Below are 8600 nucleotides of genomic sequence, written 5' to 3' on the forward strand. Positions count from 1 at the left end.
TTTCAGAGGACATAAGAATGTATAAAAAATAATTCACTCATATTCCACACACAGCTTAAGAATAAACAGCATGGCTGAAGTCCCCTGCCTATCCCAGCCTGGTTATAAACCCTCTAGTCTTCCCCTATCCTTGAGCTAACCATTATCCTTCACCAGCATGACTTATTCCCTAAGCAAGAAGGTACATAATTGTTTTTCATGTTTAAAACTTCACCTAAGTCTCTCCATCTTGTGTGTATTCATCTGTAACTCTGGTTTTGACGACTCTGCCGCTCACACTGAACCATGTGAGGGCACTTGTCCAGGAAGGTCATGAGTCAGTGGTGACTCACTGGATCAACGTCTCCAGAAAGGAACCTGCAAGTAAGCCACTTCTCTCTGGGGCCTGATCTCCGGGATCACAAAGGGCCGTTGAGGTGCCCTGTGGCCACCTCTGTCCCAACATTTGGATACCCCAATACCCACTTCAGGTCTACTGGGAAGGAAGACTTACGTGGAAGAAGAGCTGGGTGGTTTTTTTTTTTACTACACTGGGTACTTGTTGCTGTTTGAGGGCGGCAAATAGGGGCTTCTCATCACAATGGCCTCTTGTGGAGCCTGGGCTCTAGGGCACTTAGGCTCAACAGCTGCGGTGCATGGGCTTAGTTACCTAGAGACGTGGGATCTTCCTGGACCAGGGATCAAACCCGTGTCCCCATTGTCAAGGTGGATTCTAAACCACTGGACCACCAGGGAAGCCCACAAAGAGCTGTTTCTATTATGTGCTCATTCAACAGACATTAGAATTGTGCCAGGCCCTGGAGATAAGGAAGTGAATAAGATGCAGGCTCTCCCTCAGAAAGCTCACTGACTAATGAATGGAATAATCACTTAAAGATCAGGAGCCTTTGGGAGTAACACTTGGGTATAACAGAAGCTACAATAAAAGACAGGTTCAGAGGAAATGGCACCCAAGAGGAGTGACAGGAAGTGTACAAGAGGTGACCTTTAAGCCTCATCTTGAAGTCTCAGGAGGCCATTCCAGGAAGGACTAAATGGTACAGAGGTGACAGCACACAATTGAAGGTAGGGAGGCAAGAATGAGGTCAGGGTCAGGGGCAGTGAAGAGGGACATTCCTTCAGTGTGGAGCTGGGGGCTCTGTTTCAGGGATGTCTGAGAGCAGGACTTCTCAAAGAAATGCAAGAGGAACAGGTTAAAATGATTCTGATTCCGTAGGGCTGGGGCCTAAAGTCTGCATTTCTGACAAGCTCTCCTGATGCTGCAGGACGACACTAAACAACCAGCTTGTGAGAAGCAGTCCAGTCGCTGAGGGCAGAGCAGAGGCTGGCTGGCTGGTGAGGAGAGAGAAGGGCACTGGAGAGAAGGGCAGTAGGCGTGAGGACCTGGTGAGGCTGGGAGGGAGGGGCCCACGCTTCTAAACTGAGGAACTGGGTAGACCCTTGGCATGTGTCTGACTCTGCAACCCTATGCACTGTAGCCCACCAGGCTCCTCTGTCCATGGGATTTCCCAGGCAAGAATCCTGGAGTGGGTTGCCACGCCCTCCTCCAGGGGACCTTCCCAACCCAAGGATCGAACCCGTGTCTCAGGTCTACCTGCACTGGCAGGTGGGTTCTTTACCACTAGCATCACCTTGGGCTTCCCTGGTAGCTCGCTGGTAAAGAATCCGCCTGCAATGCAGGAGACCCTGGTTCAATTCCTGGGTCAGGAAGATCCCCTGGAGAAGGGAACAGCTACCCACTCCAGTATTCTGACCTGGAGAATTCCATGGGGTCGAAAAGAGACCTACTGAGTGACTTTCACTTTCACCTGGGAAGACCTTTGGCACTTACAGCAAAAAATACAGGAGGAAAGGAAGTATGTGCATTGAGAAATTTAATAAAATTACTGACCTGTATCCCTCATAAATATCAGTGTCACAAACAATAGAGGCTAACTTTTCAGATTAAGGAGACTCGAGACATGACAAGTAAATGAAATATGTGAACCTGAATTAGGTCTGGGACAAAACAGAAACAAAAAGTGCTAGACAGGACATTTTGGGGACAATTATCCAAGCTGAAATACACACTATTGATTAGGCTAAAATATTGTCTCAATGTTACATTTCCTGAATTTTATAATTATATAAGGATATCCTTATTTTCAGGAAATGACACTGAAGGTTAACGAATATGATGTAACCTACTTTCAAATGGTTTAATAAACTCTAAGAGTGCGTGTGTGTGATGGAAACAAAGGATAAGAAAGCAAATGGGGCAAATGTTAAAAATAAATGACTCTCAGTAAAGGGAGTAGGGCTTCTCCCGCAGCTCAGTGGTAGCTCCGTCGGTAAAGAATCTGCCTGCAATGCAGGAATCCGCCTGCAATGCAGGAGACCGGGGTTCGATTCCTGGGTCCGGAATATCCCCTGGCGAAGGAAATGTCACATTCCAGCATTCTTGCCTGGAAAATCCCATGGACAGAGGAGCCTGATGGGCTACAGTCCATGGGGTCCCAAGAGTCGGACATGACTTAGAGACTAAATCACCACCAAAGCGGGTAAGGCACTTCTTTGTACTATTTTTGCGACTTTTCTCTAAGTATGATGTTATTTCGAAAGAAAACATTGTAGGAGGAGGGGACAGCAGTGCTGAGCACCTCCTACGTCGACAGGGCGGGTTAAGACAGTGGACTGTACAGATTCTGGGTGGTCAGGGGGTGAACGCGAGGGGACTGCCCCGGAGAAATATCCAGACTGGTGACAGCAACTTGTCCCAGATGTGCAAATGGCAGTTGAAAGGACAGGTGTAGGACAGAGGTCTCGGTGGCGGCGGGGACCCGAGGGAAGGGGAGCAGGAGGCGGGAGGGAGGTCAGCTCCAGCGCGGAGAGGGAGGCAGAGGGCGTGGGTCCGAAGGCCCTGTGCCCCCAGGGAGGGCCACAGAGATAAGGTAAACTCTGCCGCCTGGGGCCGGAATGTCGCTGAGATCTTAGTGAACAAAGGCTGCCCATATTGGGCGGGGGCGGAGGCGGAGGCGGGAACAGCGACTGGAGCTGGGTGACCTCGGGCAGTTCTCAGCCCCTGTGACAGTGACCTGGCGGCAGGGATGGGGGATGGGGATTACCTTGATGATTCTAAGATCTCAAGACTGTGGTCTTTCTAATTTCCATGTAATGACGCCTGGAAGTCCTGTAAGGCCCAGGGCTCTCTGTTTGCACACTCGGAGAACCAAGAGATCAGCTCTTCGGAGGCTAGCACCTTCCAGGAATGCACAAGGCGGTTCAGCAATTCTTTCGGCAAAGTCAAATCGCCCAGCCTGGCGCCTCCGCCCACATTTCCTTTGTTCTCTCCTTTCTCTGGGCTTGTAGGCGCGATCGCGGCAATAACCAGGCTACGCCACCAGGTGGCGACGGTGCCCCAACGTTAGCCTCCTCAAGCATCTGCCTTGCAGCCGCTCTTCCCGGAATCAGCGACTGGGAGGAGCTGCGGGTCTCCGGGAGCCCCCCACCGCTCCCTGGCTTCCAGCTGCATTCAAGACCGTCCTGCCTGCTCCAGTGCAGGCAAAGCTGTGGCTCCCTTTTCAGGCTGCAATTCCTAGTAGCCTCGTTTGAAAGTGTGCTTCGTGTACCACAAAGCAGGGGCACCAAAAGGGGAAACAAAAAGAGGAGGATTCAGGTGGGTTATCAGTGTATACTTTTTAAAATAAATATGTCAAAGTAGTCATGGAAGAACAACTGATCTTTGTTGGGTCTCTCTATACTTCATTCGTAGTTTATTTTGGATGACACGGACTGGAATCCATCTCAGTCTTTTCAGTATCTAATCCCTTCCCTCTTGGGTGGTCCTGACCAACTGCTAGACCCTAAAGAAATAAGAAGATCTATGTTTCAATCCTGGCTCTGCCCCTAACTAGTTGTGTGCCTTTCTGGACTTCAGAGGTCTATTTCCTTTCATTTGACCTAGACCTGCTAGGTCTAGAAAGATCTAGAAAGAACCAGACAGCTTGTGATTTCTCTACTGGGACAGTGATCTCTCTCTTCTCCTGTCTCTAGAAAGGGACTTGCTCTGGCTCTGGGAGAAGCATCTCCGTCTTGGAGATGTGCATGGAGATGAAGGACTCCTCCCGTAATCATCTGGAGGGCAACGACCCCAAGAAGAAGGTGGGCCATGATTTCTGCTTCTCTTTTCACCATTCGAGAGTTCCGCTCTTCCTTGGCAGCCACGGTGTTCCTCCGTCTAGCTCTCAGACAGCATCAGCTGCATCTCCAGGATCTTCAAATTCAACAAAAGCCAAGCCAGGAGGGTCACACTTTGGAGTGGTCTATAAATAGCCAAAGTGAAAGTCACTCAGTCGTGTCTGACTCTTTGTGACCCCATGGACTGTACAATCCATGGAATTCTCCAGGCCAGAATACTGGAGAGGGTAGCCTTTCTTTCCCTTCTTCAGGGAATTTTCCCAACCCAGGGGTCGAAGCCAGGTCTTCCACATTGCAGGCGGATTCTTTACCAGCTGAGCCGCAAGGGAAGCCCATAAGAGCCAGAAGCTTGTTCCAGTTCGGTCTTGTTACCACTGTTTCCAAAATTACCTGCATTAACTTGACAGTCTAATGGACCAGAATCATGAAGTCTTTTGAGATCTTGGGTTAAAAATGGGGAGGTTCAAATCCACACACCCTAGGCTGGGTCTTCCTGGTCCCCTCCCGCCTGGCACCCCTGGATGCTCTCACACACTAGGCATCCATGAAATTGGCAGCAGAGGTCTTATCTAATAAAAAATGGACTTGGACAGCACCCCCGTCCCTCTGACCCAGGACTCCTCTCCCTTTCTTGTGCCCCTGTTCTCACCTTTGCTGACACCCCCAAGGAATGCCCTTCTTTTCCAGAAAATTCATTTATTCTTGTAAAAATGAATAATATAATTATTGAAATTTAAAACTCAGTTGATGAGTTAAATTATAGATGAGACCCAACTGAAGAGATAATGCACTGGAGAAATATGCCAGAAAATTCTTTAGAATGTAACGGTAAGACAGATGTTTATTGTACTTATACTGATGAGGAGAGTAGGAAAGAGGTAGAAAGAGAGGAGAAACAGAATATAATGAAAAGGTCTCGCTACATCAAATTTGAGTCCCCAAAGGAAAGAATAGAGAAAATGGAAGAAAGTTAATTTTTAAAGGAAGAGTGCCTGATGAAAAACTTGAATCCACAAAATCAAGAAAACCCATGAATCCTAAACAGAGTAAACAAGAAGAAAGCCACAGCTGGGCACATAATGTGGGCAGAATACCAAAGACGGAGGATTTTTGGGCTCATTCTGGATTGAAAGCCAGAGCATTTAACACAGGGACAATTTAACAGCTGTTCACCAGCAACAGTGGGAGACTTAAGACTAGAGGAGGCTGTCCACGAACCGTAGATGGTCAAGTTAGAATGTGTAACTGGCAAAACCACCTTGCAAGAAGGAGAGCAAAAGGAAGAGAATCACAGATAAACAAAAACAGCGAGTTCCCCACCAAGAAAACCGAACTACGTGAACTTCTTCTAAAGGATACACTTCAAAAGCATGGGAAAGAATCCCAGAAGGTCAGTAATGCAACAGGGCCTGGGGACCAAGCACAGTGGCCAATACACAGATGTGAGTGTGGGAACACGGCAGGTGGGCACTGCTGGCTCACATGCCCCCGCTAGGCTGTGTGCTCCGGAGACCAGGGACCATGAACGCATAGCAGACAGGCTCTGAGAGTGCCCCACAGCCTCACAAGACTTCCACTCGGAATCTGCGCCACCCTGTTCCCTGGAGACTGTTAGGAGTGTTATTTTCAGAGAGAAGACTGCTCAGGTTAACAAAGGTAGTTCGGACATCTTTCTTTCAATATATTCTTGTAAGTGGTATGTTACACATTATTGCGATCTTTGGTATTTTTCAAATACAAACCAAAAAAAGTGATTTTTCTATTGAAACCAAAAGCAATGAATCTTGGGATCCAATTGTCATTTGACGCTTGTATTCATAACAAACACCCGTGGCTTCAGGTTACGAAAAAACAAAGGCTTTGAGTTGGCTGCCAAAGCAAAGCCAACCTCCTCAGTCTAGTTTTAGTGGGTTTTTTTTAAGACATCTTGGGACTTCCCTGGTGGTCCAGTGTTTAAGACTCCGTTCTTCCAGTGCAGGGGGCCCAGATTCGATCCTTCGTTGGGAAACTAAGATCCTCCATGCTGCATGACTTGGCCAAAAAGAAAAAGACAGTTTCATTACTGTTGAAATTGGTTCACTGTAAAAAATAAAAGCAGGATGATAATGCTGTTAAGTGTCATTGTCCTCCCCGCCTTATTCCTAATCACACATGTCCCTCTGAAGAGAGAGCCTCTGTTAAGTTTGTCATATCCCTTTCTGGATACTTTTCTATGTGGTTATAGTATTGATATTGGGTACATATGAATATGGGTGTGTGTCATTTCTATCTGTATTCACACACACACATATATCTTTGTATAAGTAGGTTGCATATATAGGTCCACCTATATAGTACACGTATGTATATATACATATTACACTAATAAATATATGCATATATACATGCACCCAGATCTATATGTCTACATGTATCTCTCTATATATATACTATATATAAATAAAAATATCTAAACTTTTATAATTAAATTTTATTTATTATTAATTGAAGGATAATTGCTTTACAATATTGTGTTGGTTTCTGCCAAGCATCAACATGAATTAAATTTTTTTTTGATATGGCAATTTCACTTCTAGGAATTTATTCCTCTGTAAATACTTACATGAGGTATAATACAAGAATGTTCACTGAAGTGTTACTTGAATATAAAATAAGACATATATATATATGTGTGTGTGTATATATATATATATATATATATATATATAAAGACAGGAGAGAAAGTTCTTTTTCTGTGGAAGTGCACATCTGGGAGGTCTTGCCCATCAGAGTGCACAGCCACGCTGTATCCATGGTAACGGTCCAGGCTGCCATATGCGTGGCTGCCGTACGCATAGACAGTCATCGCTCAAATGCTCCCCTAGGGCTGGATGTCTCGATTGTTCACTTTTTTTTTCCCTTTTAGTATTTACACATGATCTTCAGTGAAGATTCTTGTACATACAGTTCAGTGCAAGCAGTTAGGCAGGATAAGTTCCTAAAGTGGATTTGTTCCTAGAGATCAAGCGGCGGAGACTTTGACGTTTTAATCGGCCTGGCCCCCCTGCCTTCAGTGCAGCCCTGTTCATGTCCACTTCCACCCACCAGTGTAGGAGCGTGTTGAAGGCCCACCCGGTTTCCAGGCTGCTGCCACCCTTCTCTTAGTTGACTCCTCTCCCCCACGAAAGTGGACAACTTGCCCTTTTCCAAATGCCACGGCCACCTGAAGTTCGCATACAGGGCACTCAGAGCACCACCACCACAGAATGCTTCCTTCCTGGGCCAAGTTGGGGAAACCCGGCATTAACTTCCACATACTTTCCTTATTACAGGGCTTCTCCAAATCCTTTACCTGTGGGACACATTTCCAGAGAGGAGAGAGTGTTTTCCAAACCTATTTGCCTGTAGCCCTTTTCCTGTGGAGCTGGGTTGCTGAGGACTGGTTTTGCGGGCGCTGGTGTCTCCTCTGTGGTCATCCTCACTTGATTCTCACGCGGTGGGGTTGCTCCCATCTCAGGGATGAGGACACTTATGCTCATCTATAGGTGAGTCACTTTTGCTTACTTGGCCACCAACAGCAGAGGTGGGAGTTGATGTTTGTGCTTCAGTTGCCTTACTTAGTCCTCCCACATCCAAGCTGCCTTCCTAAGACTGTCAGTTCTGGATTTGGGCTTCAGCTCCCTGAGCCCAGAAGCCACTTCTAGGTGGCTGAAACACCACTCCATTCCCATGAGACTTCACTTCCTGATTTATCTGGGGAAACTCTCCCTTGCCTTCTCTTCCTTGGGCTCATGCTGGTTTCAGAACAAGGGAAGAAGTTGGGAACACTTAAATTCAGAGAGGGAAGTAAATTGTGCCTGCACCTCGGCAGAGGACACCTCCTGGCCACTCATGTTCCAGGGATGCTGGGTCTCTCCCCCGACATGCATAGGTGTTTGTTTTCCTGAGCCCCAGTCCTGGACTTCCCTGGTGGCTCAGATGGTAAAGAATTTGCCTGCGGTGCAGTAGACCCGGGTTCAATCCCTCGGTTGGGAAGATCCCTTGGAGAAGGGAATGGCAGCCACTCTAGTATTCTTGCTTGGAGAATCCCAAGGACTGAGAAGCCTGGCAGGCTACAGTCCACGGGGTCACAAAGAGTCGGACACGACTGAGCGACTGACACACACAGTTCTGGGTGAGTTAATGCTGTGATTCAGCTACAGTTCCGTCTCAGCAATTCCCAGCCTGGGAGACACCCTGTCTCTCCCCTACTCCCTGCCCCACGCCTACCCTGCACCTTGAGGGCAAGGGCAGCTGGGCCGGTGGAAGCTGGGGCTGCTCACCAGCCTGGCATTTGCCAGCACCCAAACAACTGGGTTGTGGAGGGGGGAAGCTTGACAAGCCTTGGCAGCCGCCAAGCTAGCCAGGTGAGTAGGGAAAGCGGCCAGGCGGGGCCGAAAGAGGGT

General features: G+C 47.7%; 1 pseudogene; it reads right to left on the reverse strand.

The window, feature by feature from the left end:
* Window positions 1–3920: 3920 nt before the first annotated feature.
* On the reverse strand, window positions 3921–7021 carry LOC102265790 (serine/arginine-rich splicing factor 3 pseudogene; annotated as a pseudogene).
* Window positions 7022–8600: the final 1579 nt, after the last annotated feature.

The sequence above is a fragment of the Bos mutus genome, chromosome 22 (assembly GCF_027580195.1).
Source record: "Bos mutus isolate GX-2022 chromosome 22, NWIPB_WYAK_1.1, whole genome shotgun sequence".
NCBI lineage: Eukaryota > Metazoa > Chordata > Mammalia > Artiodactyla > Bovidae > Bos > Bos mutus.